Source organism: Schistocerca nitens, chromosome 3 (assembly GCF_023898315.1).
Source record: "Schistocerca nitens isolate TAMUIC-IGC-003100 chromosome 3, iqSchNite1.1, whole genome shotgun sequence".
Taxonomy (NCBI): domain Eukaryota; kingdom Metazoa; phylum Arthropoda; class Insecta; order Orthoptera; family Acrididae; genus Schistocerca; species Schistocerca nitens.
In genome coordinates, this window is record NC_064616.1 from 654114090 (window position 1) to 654131012 (window position 16923).

Genomic DNA, 16923 nt, shown 5'->3' on the forward strand with positions numbered 1-16923 from the left:
TCGAGAATGTGTATACTAATCTAATCTAGACCTGCAATTCTTTGTGACATGTAAAATGTCCACCAGTCTGCATTTCTGTTGTTCATATTTAGAGCTGTTCGTGTGTAACGTTGTTACCAGGCCTGGTAAAGAACACAAGGGGCAGAAACAGCATCAGATGTTAACTGATATCTATGAAGGACATGGAGATATCACACCTGTGTGAGACATCCTCCTCCTCAGCACCTAACACACTTTGAAAGGGGCCTCATTACCCGTCTCTATTTGGCTGGCTGATCGAATCATGCAACATTCAGATTTATGAGACAGTGGCCCAAGGTTGGAATCTTTGTGAATGTGAAGGCAGGCACATTCATTGTCAAGGTTCTGTTCAACCACATCTGATCACCACGAGGAAGGATTGCTGTATTGTGCACTGAGCACATTGTAACCTCTTCGATCTGTGCCTGCCATCAAAAAACAAATAATGAACCCCTGCTACATTCTTTGGCACCTCACGCCACTGGTCCGAGGCTAGAAGTAGACGGACTAGGGAATTACCACCCCATGTGTAGACTGCTGTTACCACCACAGCACACATGGATGTGTTTGGAGTGGTGTGACTGGAAAGAATGGACTGCTAATGAACAACATAACATTTCGTTCTGTGATGAAGCAGTTCTGCACTATCCCATATGATTGTCAGCAAGTATAATAGAAACCTGGTCCCATTCTTACAATGTTTGGGAGAAGCACAGGAGCATTACTCCCAGCATTGTGGCACAGGGAATCATCAAGTGTGACTTGAGGTCACAGCTAGTAGTGACTGAGGGAACTCTGACAGCACACACACACACACACACACACACACACACACACACACACACACACACACACACACACAAACACGCGTGCCGCACCTGCCTCTATGAACTTTCTGTGTAATTTTGAAGTACTCTCATGACATGCAAGATTCTCAGATCTGTACCAGATAGAAAGGCATGCAACCAGCTTGGATGTCAACCTTTCCCAGTGCCACTATCCTGGATAGGAAGAACCAATTAAAACAGTTCTGCACAATCTTGCCTCAGGGGAGGATGCAATGGCTTTACGACATGCTTCCCCCCTGAACCAATAGACATTTAAAGACCAGAGGGAGTCCAACATTGAACTAATAAGTTGGATCGTATTGGCAAGTTCTTGATAAATTTGACTCAATAATGCATTCACCGCAATATCATCACATATCCTCTCAACCTATGAAGTTTCATTTCGTTTCCTCCTCTCCTGGGTGCTTCAATCCCCCCTCCCCACCCCCACCCCACCCCCAGACAGCTCTATGTAAAATGTTTCAAAAGGAAAATAAACTTCAGAAAAACTATAAAACTATTAGCACAATTCCCGGCCAATACCTACCTTCTGGAGGCAATATTTTCATTACTGCCAAGAGACGTTCTTAACAGATTAAAATGCAGGAAACTCTTTTTACCTTTTGAACTATTAGACCCTCTCTTAAGGAAGAGGGAGTCTACTGGGTGTACTAAAAATTATGCCCTCCCAGGTCAGCAGTTCTGTCATTCTGTCTCATAACAATATAAAATTATGAAGAAACGGGGAGGGGGGGGGAGGGAGGGAGGGAGGGAGGGAGGGAGGGAGGGAGGGAGGGAGGGGGAGGGAGGGATGGAATTGCTGGAACTTGTCACAAAACTGTGAAGTGTAACTTACATTGAATTGTGACATAACTCTGCATTTCAGTTACTGAGAAAAGAAAAGTGGGTCAGTTCCATACCAAATTATTTTGTAGCCTATAGTCAACTTGTGAGCTAATGGTATACAGAAAAGTTTAGAAAATAGCAACCTACTCAACTAACTGCACGAGTACTTCCATTGATGGAATCGTAACAAAACTCGAGATTTGTTTAAGAAGAAATTACAGGTAAATATAGTCATGCAATTGGCTACGACTCTGGACACAAATCAGTACACGTACCTTCAAACATAAAACTGAAAACCATATATGAGGTACATGATGTGTCAAAACAAGATTAACATGTACCAGATGAAAAATGGGAAAAACTGTTACCAAAATGACGGCTGCTGTGTAATATAGTAGTTGCATTGAAAAATATTCAGAAAGTATCCATTACAAAAGATTTACCACATTTAACAAAATGACAGCGAACACATAAATACAGAGCAAACACAACCAAATGAATCTCCATTAGCCACATATTTGCGACACATATTGGTTTTCTTTCCAAGAAGGAAAAGCTGAAACTCTGCAACAGACACATAGATGAAGTGGTCATTAAGTGGAAAATGATAATTAAACAAAAAGAACTAAGAAAATGACCAAACACTAATTGCAGAGACTGAAGATGACCTTCAGATGGCAATCTACAAATTGCAGCAGTTACATCAGAATACAACCTAAAATTATCTGAAGATAAAACAAAAGTGATGACATACAACCACTAAGATCAAAAGTAGCCTTTAACAGAAAATCCTTTAGGTGAGCTGAACGTTTTAAATTTCCTAGGATGTGGACCAAAAATTAATAAATTCACTTTGATATGTAGAGCAATTGTTGAAAATTAGCAGAAATAAATACAGCTGATTTTTTACAAAAGCATAGCAATACCAATCCTTACTTTTGGAAGTGAGGTACAGGCGACAGCTAGACACCAAGAAAGTGGGATACAGGCTCAAGAAACGAGGTTTCTAAGAAGAATGGAAGGATGTACAGGGGAAGATTATAAAATAAATGAGGATATAAGGAAAGATTTTGGAATATATAACCTAAATGAAAAAAATAGGAGACAATGGAACAACATATAGATTTTTTTGGCTGGAGAAAGACTCCCAGTAAAAACTTTCAATTATATGAGGGGCGTTCAATTCGTAGTGCAACAGCACCCCCCCCCCCCCCCCCGTCTCCACCCCATAAAGCAAGGTGGTTTCATTCAGGATTTGAATAGACATGGTATTATTCCCCACTTTTCTGGCTGCAAAATACTTTTTCAACATAATTTCCTTTCAATGTGACAGGTTTACGCTATCTTACTGGGAAGGCCTGTACGCCCGCATGGTACCGCTCTACTGGTCAACGTCGGAGCCATCGTCTTGCTGCATCAATCCCCCCCCAATCACCCATGTACTACTTCCCATGGAGTAAATTCCACACACATGGTCTTTCATTGCTCTTTACAGTCTTCTGTTAGGCGGCAAGGACTCACAATTATGTGCAGACGGACAGCATGTAAGCGATCGGACAAGTTTGAGCGACCTCATTGCAACAATGACAGATGCTTGGCTCAATGACTCGCCATGCTTTTGTTCACAGCCACGTTTCCGCAGACATTCTGCAAGTGCCGAAGAGTATCTGCACTGCTCTGGTTTTCCAACAGAAGAAATTCAATGACAGCTCTCTACTTGGAACACACCTCTGTTACAAATGATATTTTGAAAGCTACGTATAGCGCCGCAACATATCTGCCCCTTAAGGAAACTATAGGGGTTGGAGCAGGAATATTCTGCAATACCCCGCAACAACTTCTATCTTTTTTCAACCAAAACTGAGTAGAAAAAAAGTGTATTGCATTACTTATCAAATATATCTCATAAATGTGCTGGAAGATGAAATACAGGGAGCCCGCGTAAGAGATAAGGCATTTTACCTAATACATGAAGTGGTGAAGAAGAAGAAGAAGAAGAAGAAGAATGAATGAATGAAAAATAACTAATTATACGCCTATAGTGTCAATGTGACATATCAACTGTCACCAAATCATGGTGCACAGTGTGCTCATTCGTAAAAAGTGGATCATATTGTACACTAATGTTCATGTAAACTGCAGCACCCAGAATGGACGATTGGAATGAATTCAAATTCTGACAATAGGTACACCACACTACTAGCAATAAATAATTCCAAATGCATAAAAATGTCACTCACATAGATCCAGCAGTCTCATGTGCATTAGGGAGATTCAGTATTGTACCAAGCTCTTTCAACGAAGAAGCACTAATGGAAGGGGTAAAGTGAAAGCAAGAGCGCATATGCTTTACTGACATAAATATGCACAATGTCAGCATACGAATGAGTTCCAATGGAGCATAATACTCAGTCATTGGTAACAGGTTTGTCACATGACATTTCAGCTTGTACAACATGTGCTACTACAACAGTTTTACATGTATCATCCTAGTGGACAGATGAGGGGTCCTTCCCCGTAATGAGTGGATGTCAGATAACATAATGTGACCCTAGCGTGGGAAGATCATTACGGTATTTTACCTGACTAGAGAATGAGATTTCTTAGCAAATTCATCATTTGGAAAATACAGGGTCATCTTGCAGTCTCCTATAAATCTTTGGTTGCTGAGGTTAATGTTTTTACATTGTCTAATAGCTTAATATAGGGGTTGTCTTACATTCACAGATGAAGTTTTACTAGTTTAGGTCACACACAGATTTAATTTAGTGATTTCAGAAAGGTGGTCTGGAGTACAGTAGCACTAGCACAACCAAACTTGGGGTGAGTAGTAGCAAGCAGGCAGCAAATTTCGCTGTGCTGCCAAACACGGGGATGCGTCCTGTGTACCTTGCTTTTTATGAACATCTACCATGTTTAAACTGCAGTTTGCCTTAATCTAAATGTAGTCAAAACTGAACCGACTTTACAAATGGACACACTCTCAGTAATATTCATTTCTAAAGGAGACAAATTAATTCTAACACAAATACGGGGTGAGTCCATAATGATGTTACAGGCTTTCAGGAATGATGGAGAAGGGTAAACGTATCCATCTGAGGTAAGGGACCCTACGCCGGAAAGAACCAAGTCCAAGGGTATCAGCCTTAGCCTTGTGCAGCGCACAAAGGACCCCAACTTCTGAACCCTGATCATGACAAACAGAATTCCCTCTGAATACCTCCCTGTATCCACAGATACTTTCCCCTACTGGTGTACTAGTAATGGTGCATGTAATTGGATATCAGAGACACCAAAGATCCTATATTTACGGTACAGTAATAATGAATTACCTGCACAAGTTTCACAAGCAGCTACATTTACAACAGTTGTTCAAAATGGCGTTCCTCAGCAGCAATGCAGCCAACATCACACAAAGTTATGTTGTACCCATTCTACTATCCTCAGTGTCGTTTCAACAGTGTTGTAGGCAGTGAAAATCCTTGCCAGGAGATCCTCTTTTCTCTCAACACGCATCTCGTACACTAGACTTTCACATGGCCACACAAGACGAAATTAAGTGTGATAAGATCAGATGAACATTCTGGCCACAAAACAGGACCACCTCTGCTTACCCACTTTTCAGGAAATGTCTGAGCCAGGTGTTCATGATCCCTTAAGTTATAAGTGATGGTGAGCGCCATCTTTTTGCAACCACATCCATTAACAAGTGGGATACTTTCCAGAACCCTGGGTAGTAGTATGTCTCTGAAAACAGTGTGTACACTGGTGGATTGAACAGCGGAGGAAGAAGAAATGGACAGTATGTAATCAATTACTCTGCCTGCCCACATGCTGACTGATAATCTGTGTCGATGGTTCTTCACAACTGTAGCATGGGGATTCACATTGGTCCAGTTGGTTGTTTCGGGGAAGGAGACCAGACAGCGAGGTCATCGGTCTCATCGGATTAGGGAAGGAGGGGGAAGGAAGTCGGCCGTGCCCTTTCAAAGGAACCATCCCGGCATTTGCCTGGAGCGATTTAGGGAAATCACGGAAAACCTAAATCAGGATGGCCGGACGCGGGATTGAACCGTCGTCCTCCCGAATGCGAGTCCAGTGTCTAACCACTGCGCCACCTCGCTCGGTCACATTGGTCCAATCACGGCTACTGCGACTATCAAGCATTTCATCTGTGGTGAAACATGCTTCATCTGTGAAAAGTACATATGCAGGAAAGCAAGAATCGACTGTAAGGCACTGCAAGAACGACTGGCTGAAAATGACATGAGGTTCGAATTCAGTAGGAGTCAAAGCATGCACTTTCTGTGGATGGTAGGGGTGCAGCTGCATTTCTCATAATAGTAACCACATAGTACTCTGCAGAAGATTCATTTCACATGCAACCGATCAAGTGCTGATTGCAGGCACCTCATCCAGTTGGGCAACCACTGCACCTTTCAAGTTGGGAGTCCATGTCGTTTGTCGTCCCTCAATCTTTGTACTGCAGTACTTATTAACCTCTTTTACATAATCATTACAACAGCCTTAAGAACATAGTGTGAGCCGGTTGTCTTCTATGCAGGTACTTGTTCCTGTACAATCTTTCCACAAATCACGTCTGAATATTCCGTCATCTGGTACAACTCAATTTGGTTAGGGCTGTTCGATGTTAGTATGTCAACTTGTAAATGCAGACTTCAGTCTACTACAGTACAGACACTGTACACCAGGATTACTCATGTCAGTACATAGTACACCATCTGCATTGCATTAGTTGAGTTATTATCCCAACCTTTACATGTAAGTGCTCCTCCCAACTGCCTACCCTACAATCTCAGTAACAACAGTACAGATACATGTATTCCATTAACACAGGTATCAGAACGATTTTCACTTACAAACTTCAGTGTTTCTGGACCACGGTCCCTTACTTCAAATTAATACATTTATCCTCCTTAAAGAGTGTGACATCATCACACAATCAAACTGATCTCACGTAACCCCCAAAATTGGGTACAATAAATGAAACACTATGTTCAACAAAAATGCTAATGCAGCATCTGCTTGGCATCCCCATTTATTTTTAAGGCTGGCTACAAATGATGAAGCACATTGTTAGCCCGAAGTGGTCCGATTTCTGCCAATTCGGTACTAAGGAGCTGAGAGGATAACATACTGTTATTCCGGCATAAGAACAGTAGATTACAGCTATTCATAAACAATGTAAGTCACAGCTGTGATTGTTGAAAAATACAGATCTCCAAATTTCAGTTCACAACTAGTTCACACAGACAACACGAAACAAATTTTAAGTTAAAGGTAATTCATGATGCAGAGCTTACAAACAACTGTGCAGCAGGAAGGAAATTCATATCAAGGAAGTGAATGTTCATATGTACCACCATATGAAGAGTAAATTATAGATTACCAGTTCTATGTGCCAAATTTTCAGAGGTCCAAATCAGGGAATGTTTCATGAATTTGAACACCAGGCTATTCAGTATGCATGTGAACAACTCAATTAACCCCTTAACATAGAACCCCGAGTTACCTAATTTTTATAATTTTACAGAAACTTGAGACCCTGAGTGAAATCAGAAAACTTAAGAAAAGGTCATAAAATTATAAATAAATAAATAAAACCCCACTTCTAACTGTTTCAGCACCAACAGTTAAGTATTTGACTGCTAGAGAGCACATGGTACTACATTAGTAGCCCAGCTGTCGCATTTTGGTAGAGATGGTTGCCACTATATATCATCTTTACTGTATGCAGCTTTGGATACTCGATAACAAAACACATGCTTTCAGCCTCTCTCCTGTATCATTGTTTAGGCAGTGCTTTCAAAAAAGGATGGCTATAGTGATCCTGAGTTGACACTGAATTTAGCAGCTCAAAGTGAAGAAGAATGTGATTTTACTTCATTAGAGACTGAAAGTGTCTACAGTTCATCAGTTGAGTGACAAGTGCTTTGCAGAAGTACAAGATAAATACACTAATCAGCCAGAACATTATGACCACCTACATAATAGCCCGTATGGTCACCTTTGGCACAGATAACAGTGGTAATGCATAGAGGCATAGAAGCAACAAGGCTTCAGTAGGTCATTGGAGGCAGCTGCAACCATATCTGCTCACAGAAGTCACCTAATTCCTGTAAATTCTGGGGAAAAGGGGAGGAGGGGCAGGGAGATGAGCTCTCATGTCATGTTCCATCACATTCTAGATGTGTTTGATCGGGTTCAGGTCTGGTGAGTTGGGCAGCCAGCACATCAATTAGGACTCATCACTGTTTTCCTCGAATCACTCCATCACATTCCTGGCCTTGTGATATGGTGCATTATCTCACTGAAAAATGCCACTGCTGTTGGAAAACACGATCATCATGGAGGGGTGTACGTGGTCTGCAACCAGTGTACTTCTTGGCCATCATGGTGCCTTGCATGAGCTCCACCGGACCCATGGATGCCCATGTGAACGTTCACCGGAGCTTTATGGAGTCGCCATCAGCTTGTCTCCATCCCACCCTACAGATGTCACGGAGCTGTTCCCCTGGAAGGTGACGGGTTCACACTCTCCCATCAGAATAATGAAGAAGGTATCGGGATTCATCAGACCGTGTAACACACTGCCACTACACCTATGTCCAGTGCCAAAGGTCACATGACCATTTCAGTCATATAGTTGATGTCGTAGTGCTGACACTGGCATATGCCTGGGTCGTCAGCTCCGTTTGTTTGTTTGTTTTCTTTTTTTTTTTTTTTTTTTTTTTTTGGGGGGGGGGGGGGAAGGAGACCAGACAGCGAGGTCATCGGTCTCATCGGATTAGGGAAGGACGGGGAAGGAAGGCGGCCGTGCCGATTGAAAGGAACCATCCCGGCATTTGCCTGGTGCAATTTAGGGAAATCACGGAAAACCTAAATCAGGATGGCCGGACGTGGGATTGAACCGTCGTCCTCCCGAATAAGAGTCCAGTGTCTAACCACTGTCAGCTCCGTAGGCCCATCATTAGGACCGATCGGTACACAGTGTGCCCAGACACACTTTCACTCTGTCCAGCATGTTAAAGCCTGTTGTTAATTCCGCCCAAGTTTGCTGCCTGTCCTGTTTTACCAGTCTGCCCAGCCTATGACGTCCTACATCTCTAATGGGGGTGGACGGACACCCAACCCCACGATGTCTCAATGTGGTTTCACCATGTGTTGAAGACACTCACCACAGCGCTTCTTGAACACCTGACAAGTCGTGCAGTTTCCAAAATGCTCATGCTGAGCCTCTGGGCCATCACAGTCTGCCCTCAGTCAAACTCAGATAGATCATGCGCCTTCACCATTCTACATAGAGAGAGCATGCTCACCGATACTATATGCACCGTGTGTGTGGTCATACTGTTCTGGCCAGTCAGTGTACATCCACTGTGCTCTAGTCAGCTCCTCCAAGATTTATGTTCACAGGAAACCATTGTAAAAAAAAACATGGGTAGACTTCATAGGTACACAGAAACTAAAAAATGACTTCAAGTTTCAGGATATTTTAATGAAAGTCCAGTTCACGAGTATACTTGGGATTCTTGGGATTTTATTATTGGTGATCTTCAAAAAATTTTAACTCATTATTTTGAGTTTTAAAAGCTATCTTTATATGTCTACATGTAAAATCATTATGTTTTTCACTAATAAAAAAATATTATTTTTTGGAGCATAACTTTAAGGAGGGGAAAAAAAGAAAAAAAAAGAAAGAAAGAGAGAGAGAGAGAGAGAGAGAGAGAGAGAGAGAGAGAGAGAGAGAGAGAGAGAGAGAGAGAGGGGGGGGGGGGGTCAATATGTTACAAAGTTAAGGTTTCCCAGTTACATGAAAAATTATCTGAATAAAGAGGACTTTTCCAAATGTAAACATCACAGAATTTATAGTTCGAGCTGGTGCATGATGAATGTGAAGGGGCCAAGCAACACCAGCTCAGGGACTTCCCAGGGACTTTGACGAAAAACTATGTACGTATCAGTGCTATATACTCCATCTAAGGAAACACCACAACTGTTTTTGGTAGAGAGTGTTAACTTTTTTAGGTACACCTTATGGTACTTTACGCCAATAAAACAGTTTGCCAATTTAATTAGTCACAATACATTATAAATTAAAAAATTCTCAAGAAGGCTCTAAAAATGAAAGTTGTCTCATATTCAGGGTCATCATTATTGTTGGGCAAATGTGGTATATTATCCACAACACTATAACAGATCATATAGCTAGAAGCACAGACTCTATTTACCACTGGAGCACTGTAATGACAGTTCGACATTGTTTATTGCTGATTGGAATAGTGACGCATTCCCCATGTCAATTTCCACTGCCCAGAACCCATGAACATCTCTGAGTGCAATGAGCATACAACACTAATAGTAGTTTGACAAGTCACAAAAAGTTATATTTTCCACAAAACCTCACTTCACTCCATTCTACAGTGATGGAGCATAGATGCTGGATGTGGTTGTGGTGACCACAATTTGGCACAAATACTACTGAGCAACATAATGGATGCATGCAAAATAAGCTAATTTTGCATACTGATGAATACAAACTTTGATCTCAACTCTTGATGTTCATTGACACAGGAGCAAATAGAAGCAAACGAGCATTCACAGACAATTGGCTGGTGTTCAGTTTTATTTGCTTGTAACTATCAATAAGCATCTACACTGGAGGGAACAGAAGGGAACATAAGATAATGAGTGTAGTGTGCTGACCCTACAGTGGTGTTTTTAAATACAACACTAGTTGTTGCCACACTGCAAAACTGCAATATTCAGATAGGATTACTTTTCATAGCAAGCACACTGTTTTTGACAAATGAAGAAAAATGGTGTAGGAACAGGAGTGCAGACTGAATTGGTACACAAGTGTGAAACACATGAAGGTAGTGTACTTACAAGGGAACCTCCCCATCGCACCCCCCTCAGATTTAGTTATAAGTTGGCATAGTGGATAGGCCTTGAAAAACGGAACACAGATCAATCGAGAAAACAGGAAGAAGTTGTGTGGAACTATGAAAAAAATAAGCAAAATATACAAACTAAGTAGTCCATGCACAATATAGGCAACATCAAGGACAGTATGAGCTGAGAAGCGGCGTGGTCCCGGGTTAGCATGAGCGGCTGCGGAACAAGAGGTCCTTGGTTCAAGTCCTCCCTCAAGTGAGAAGTTTACTTTTTTTATCTTCGCAAAGTTATGATCTGTCCGTTTGTTCATTGACGCCTCTATTCACTGTAATAAGTTTAGTGTCTGTGTTTTGTGACCGCACCGCAAAACCATGCGATTAGTAGACGAAAGGACGTGCCTCTCCAATGGGAACTGAAAACATTTGATCGCAAGGTCATAGGTCAACCGATTCCTCCACAGGAAAACACGTCTGACATATTCTATATGACACTGGTGACGGCATGTGCATCACATGACAGGAATATGTTGTTGACCCGCCTAACTTGTACACTTGGCGAATGGGTAAAAAGATTCTTCTACCTTGCCCGATTTAGGTTTTCTTGTGGATGTGATAATCACTCCCAAAAAAGTGATGAAAACATAACGGGGTAATACTTGAACCAAGGACCTCTCATTCCACAGCCGCTCACGCTAACCACGGGACCAAGGCGCTCCATAGCCCGCAGGCTCCTTGATCTTGCCTATCTTCCTCATGGACTACTCAGTTTGTATATTTTGCTTATTTTTTTCATAGTTCCACACAACTTCTTCCTGTTTTCTCGATTGATCTGTGTTCCGTTTTTCAAGGCCTATCCACTGTGCCAACTTATAACTAAATCTGAGGGGGGTGCGATGGGGAGGTTCCTTTGTTAGAACCGAATTAGATTTACAGCCTTTTCCAAAATTTTGCACTTTGTCAGCTGACTCTTCCTGATGGCTTCTCATTACAGTTTATGAGAAAATTTAAAAGCAAAACACTAAATGCTGATGAACAGTAAAACCTGAAGAAAGTCTACCATTTACGCGGTAGTTATTAAAAACTGGAGACATATGAAAAACAAAAGTAGTTTGTACACATAACAACAGTGAATGCTCTCTGTACTAATAGTGCCAAAGTGAAGAGGATGCAAACTTCCTTTGACAGTTTGCTGAAAGATCAACAACCAGTGTAACATGACCAGATGGTGTTAACTGACCTTCACCTGCTATTTACACCAGTGACAACTCTCTTTTGCTAATGCTCATTTGCTTGTGTCCCATCTGGCGTAAACGATGTTTCACATATTGAACACAATCTCAATAGAGATTACCACATAAGAAAGGCTTTTGGAGGTCAAGCCACTGCCTGTTCTTTAAGCAACACCAGGTGTCCTATTTCAACATTAAAGTAGACAGCTTCATGTGACACATGTGCAAGCTTCCTTGGAAGAACAATAGGTATCTCTGGTTCCATAGCCTTCACATCTGCTCGATATTTGGGAAACGGTTGGCAACTTATTTGTCAGTATTATCAAGCAGCACTTTGCATGCTTTGTGTCTCCCCATACAAAGTGCAGGAAGGAAGATTGGGGTTTAATGTGCTGCCAACATCGAGGTCACTAGAGAGAGATCAGATGCTTTGAATGTTCTGAGAACGGGGAAGGAAACTGGCTATGCTCTTCCAAAGGAACTGTTCCAGCATTTTCCTAGAGTGATCTAGGGAAATCATGGAAAACCTAAATCCTTATAGCTGGATGTGGATTTGAACCAACATCCTCCCAAATGCAAGTCCAGTGTGCTAACCACTGCACCATCTTGTTCAGTCCATACAAACCATGTACTCGGAGTTTTCCCCACTACATAACTGGGCTTGTTTAGTTCCATGTTTTGATATTAAGTGGCTCTGACTGTAGCATGTGGAGGCTTCACACTAAACTGAATTGTCAGAGTCACAGAGCAGTATAGTTTGATAAATCTAATAATTTATGTGCTGTCATATATCTAATCATAGATATAACTTTGACTTCATGTTTATATTCTGCTCACATTTTAAATTTGCATAAACCCTGTGGCATAAAAACCGAAGTTCTCTAGTAGTCTTGTACCGCTGAAAATTTTAAAGGTTCACAATACAAACTGAAAGATGCTAAAAGTCTAGCCCCTTTTAAATAAATCGTGGTATTGTGGGTTTGTTGGAATAGTGTTCACCGGCATAGCTCTGATCACCAACACTTAATACATAAATAACAACTTGCATCCTCTTTCATAGTTGGCATTAACACTGATAAACAATGGATGCCTATATCATCAACTCTACCTTGTAACGTTCCAATGGCAGTACCTGCCACATCCAAAGTATCGCAAAAAGAAAAAAAAAAAAAAAATGGCAAATTATAATATCCTAATGTAAATAAGGGCAATCAATGAAAGACAGATTACAGAACAGAACAGAACTTTTCCTATGCCAGACAAAATATTTTCTGAAACTAAGAATGAAAAAGAGAATTAATTTGCTGGCAATGGGTGTCGAACAGAAGACTGAGACGTTATCAGTTGTAAAATTCAGTGACCCATGGTACAAAAGATTTGTCGAGTGATCAAAGTAAGGCAGCTGAATACAGCTTTGTAAACCTTCTTTCAGAACTTGTGCACTAAGTCTTGAAATAGTAATTGTAATTCTCAGTTATATGTTCTGAAACTTAGGCTCCACAAAAGAAATTTTGAAGTCCAAAAGTTGGGGCACATTCTCATGATGTTATGAAATATGAATGAAAAATAATAGTGTCTTGCATTGGGTTGTTTTAAAACTACAGGTCAATTTTGGCAATACAAAGTATGTCAATTCCATTTTATAGGCTGTGTTAAAATAAAACTGAACATGCTCCCACCAGGTGAGATACTTTTGCTTGCATACTTATAAATACAGTACAGTCAGAGAAAAGCAAAGTAATGTCAGACTACCAATTCAACACAAATGAAGGTGCATATATCACAAATCTTGTATGATGAAGCAGTAGAGATTGTATATGGTAACCGCAAACTGAGCTGATCATCATCATTCCACATTTTTGCCAGTGATTTGGATGTTACCCATGAAGTAGGAACTGTGTATGCCATCTTACAACCTAAGCAGAAAATACATGCACCCATATCATATACAGGAGTTCCCTCCAACAAAATGAGGCTAGTGTATCAATTCTTTGTTGTAAACAGTTGTGGTTCAGTAAAGGTAAATTACCAGAACATAAATGAACACACTTGGCATGTAAACCAAACGTAATTTAACTCTGCATGATAACCAACATGCCTGTGACACACGCCAAACTTCTGGGTAAATTTTAAAATTGGAGCTGTACTCTGTTATACATAGCAGTTTTGGCAATGTAGGTCATGGGGTTTGATGTGAACACAAATGAGTCAACAGGTCACTTGAACCAGCCAACTTCACAACAGCAGAGAGACCACTTGTTTTATAGCAATGAATTGAAGCTAGTTTCTTTTGTTCCAATCTTAATAATACTGCCGGATGAGCAACATAGTCAAGGGACAGAAGGGGGGGAGGGGGAATACAGACAGGGCAACTACTACAGCCTTATGCCTCACCGTAGCTACAACAATAGGACATGCTATGCATGTGAGAAAGAAGTGGTCAGCAATGTTTGCAGCTAGAGCAAAATTATGACATTCAAATGGCAAACAGAACATACACCAAAAAAACTCAAAAATCATACAACCATCTTCCCACTGGCACACAAAACATCACCTTGCCAATCTATGGTGCAGCAGAGGAGAAGTGCCCTGGCCCTATTCTTTACGTCAAACAGTTTTTGTATTGCAGTCAAACAGTTCTAGTTTCCTGCAGCTGAAGTTGCACAACACAACTGAGTTGATAACTACTGTATTTTTTTGCGTATAAGATGCACTTGGTTCCTTCAGACAATTGACTCAAAAACTCAGGTGCATCTTATACTCAAAATTAACTCAAAAATGTTTAGTGTTTGATTTAAAATTCTCACCAGTCTTGAAAATGCCTACACATTCAATGCTGCGGGTAACCCCTCTCTATATGGCAACATTTTATTCAACTGGCAGTAGCAGTGCACCAATGAAACGAACATTGGTTGAGGGGATTCACAAGCTTGCTAACAGTCTACCTCCCGACCCAGCCCCCTCCCCCCACAAACACAAACCCAGAAGACTGTCTAACCTATGATGCATCATTGCAGTCTACAATGCCAGTGAACTTGAACTGAAAGTGATTTGTGTTACCGGTAACAGTGCAAAGCTTGGTTAGTAAGTAGTTTTGTAATGGAAAAAAAAAAATAAAAGGTATTCATACAATGTGGACTATAAATTTAAAGTAACAGCATATGTAGAAGAACACATGGCAGCAGAGCACCTCAGTGGCATTTCAACCCTCCACCAGCAGGAAAAAATCCTTCACAATTGGTGGACTAGTAAAGAAAAATTGGAAAAAAAAAAAAATTAAGAAGACTGTATGTGCGAATAGAGGACTGAACACAAATTGACCAAAACCAGATGATGACATACTGAAACTGATTCAAGGACACTGTCAAAATGGCATTAATACAAAAATGATTCAAAAACATGTTCGTAAGCTAGCGTTACACTGAAACTCAACAGACTTTATGGGTGGGGTTGGTTGGTGCTACACGTTTATGAAGCATCATGGACTTAGCATTATTATTATTCAACATCAAAAGAAAACCAGTGTAGAACTAAGCCAAACAGCGAATATGGACGAAACGCCTCAGATATCAGATGTGCTGACTAACAGAACTGTTGCCATGAAAGGTGCTAAAACTGTTAAGTGGGCATGAAAAAATTCATTACAGTGTCATCCTTTCCTGTTGTGCTAACAGGACTAAACATAATCCAATGATCATTTTCAAGTGCAAAACAATGCTAAAACCTTCTGAAGTACCATATACTTCATGTACATGACAAAAGCTGGATGGACAAGTCTGGTATGAAATTATGGATTAACAGAGTTGGGGAGAGAAGGAAAGCTGCTTTATTGCAGAAGAGTTATCTTCTCGTACTAGGTCATGTTAGTAGCCATTTCAAAAATTCTTTGAAACAGAAACTGAGACAGGGAAATACAGAGCTTGCTGTTATTCCAGGAGGACTTACTTCACAACTGCAACCTATTGACGTCTCAATAAATAAACCATTTAAAGTATATATAAGAAAGGAATAGAACAAATGGATGATGAAGGAAACGCCACATGAATTCACACTGAAGGGTGCTTTAGAGCAACCTACAATCAAACAAGTGTGTCAGTGGATACAACAGTCTTGGCCTAGAGTGAGAGAAGACATTATTGTTAAACCTTTCAAGAAGTGCGACATAAGTAATGTTCTCAATGGCAGTGAAGGCAATCTTATATACGAAGAAGTCAACGAAGAAGAAGAAGGTTTCGATGAAGATTTTCAGGGACTTTAAAGGCCAGTTCGTTTTTATAAACAAAGAATTTCTTTTAGTCCGCCTTTACAATGTAATAACACAAATGGTAAAAATGTTATTTTTTTTAAAAACTGCTTAAAAATTAAGGTGCATCATATAGTCCACGGCATCTTATAATCCGTAAAATATGGTAACAACTATTTCTCATCAACTATTTGTGTCCCATACCCTTCCAGGGTGTACCTGTCTCCATGTGTTCATCAGCAGTATGCAGAAAATAAACACATTTCTGCAACACCCTGTTTATTCATGAGTAGGTAACTTCAAACTTAACATGTTTCATCATTTTAACCAGTTCTTGCAGCAAAAGTACTGCAGCAGGTGGAAAAACTTTGACATAAATTCTCTGATTCTTACATTAAGCAATGTGTTACATTACTGACATTTTCTTTCTTTTTTTTCCTTTTTTTTTTCTTTGTGTGTGTGTGTGTGTGTGTGTGTGTGTGTGTGTGTGTGTGTGTGTGTGTGTAAAAAGTAGGGACTGAGCATAATGAATTGCAACAGAGGGTTCAAATTTTTTTGAATGAAATTACACTTCTCCTCTATTAATGTTTGATTTGTTGTGGAAGACATCATACTAGGTTCTGCAACTGGGAAACTCTGTCTGTAAGCTACTGTGAATTACAGAAGAGATAATACAAATTTGTGACAGAAACATGCCTTATATCTGAGAAAGAAAGTGGCAAAGAAGTAAATAATTACGATAACAATAATTCTTTCTTGGACTTAATATTAGCTCTTTCCTCACTAAGATATCATATTTGAACTTAGAGAAGGAACATTCCTCAAATTACTTGAAATGA

The 16923-nt window shown here is 40.4% G+C and overlaps 1 protein-coding gene across 1 annotated transcript in view; it reads right to left on the reverse strand.

Annotated features, from left to right (window-relative positions):
- LOC126249380 (trithorax group protein osa-like) overlaps window positions 1-16923 on the reverse strand; it is a 364811-nt gene that overhangs the window by 120139 nt on the left and 227749 nt on the right. The window lies entirely within an intron of this gene.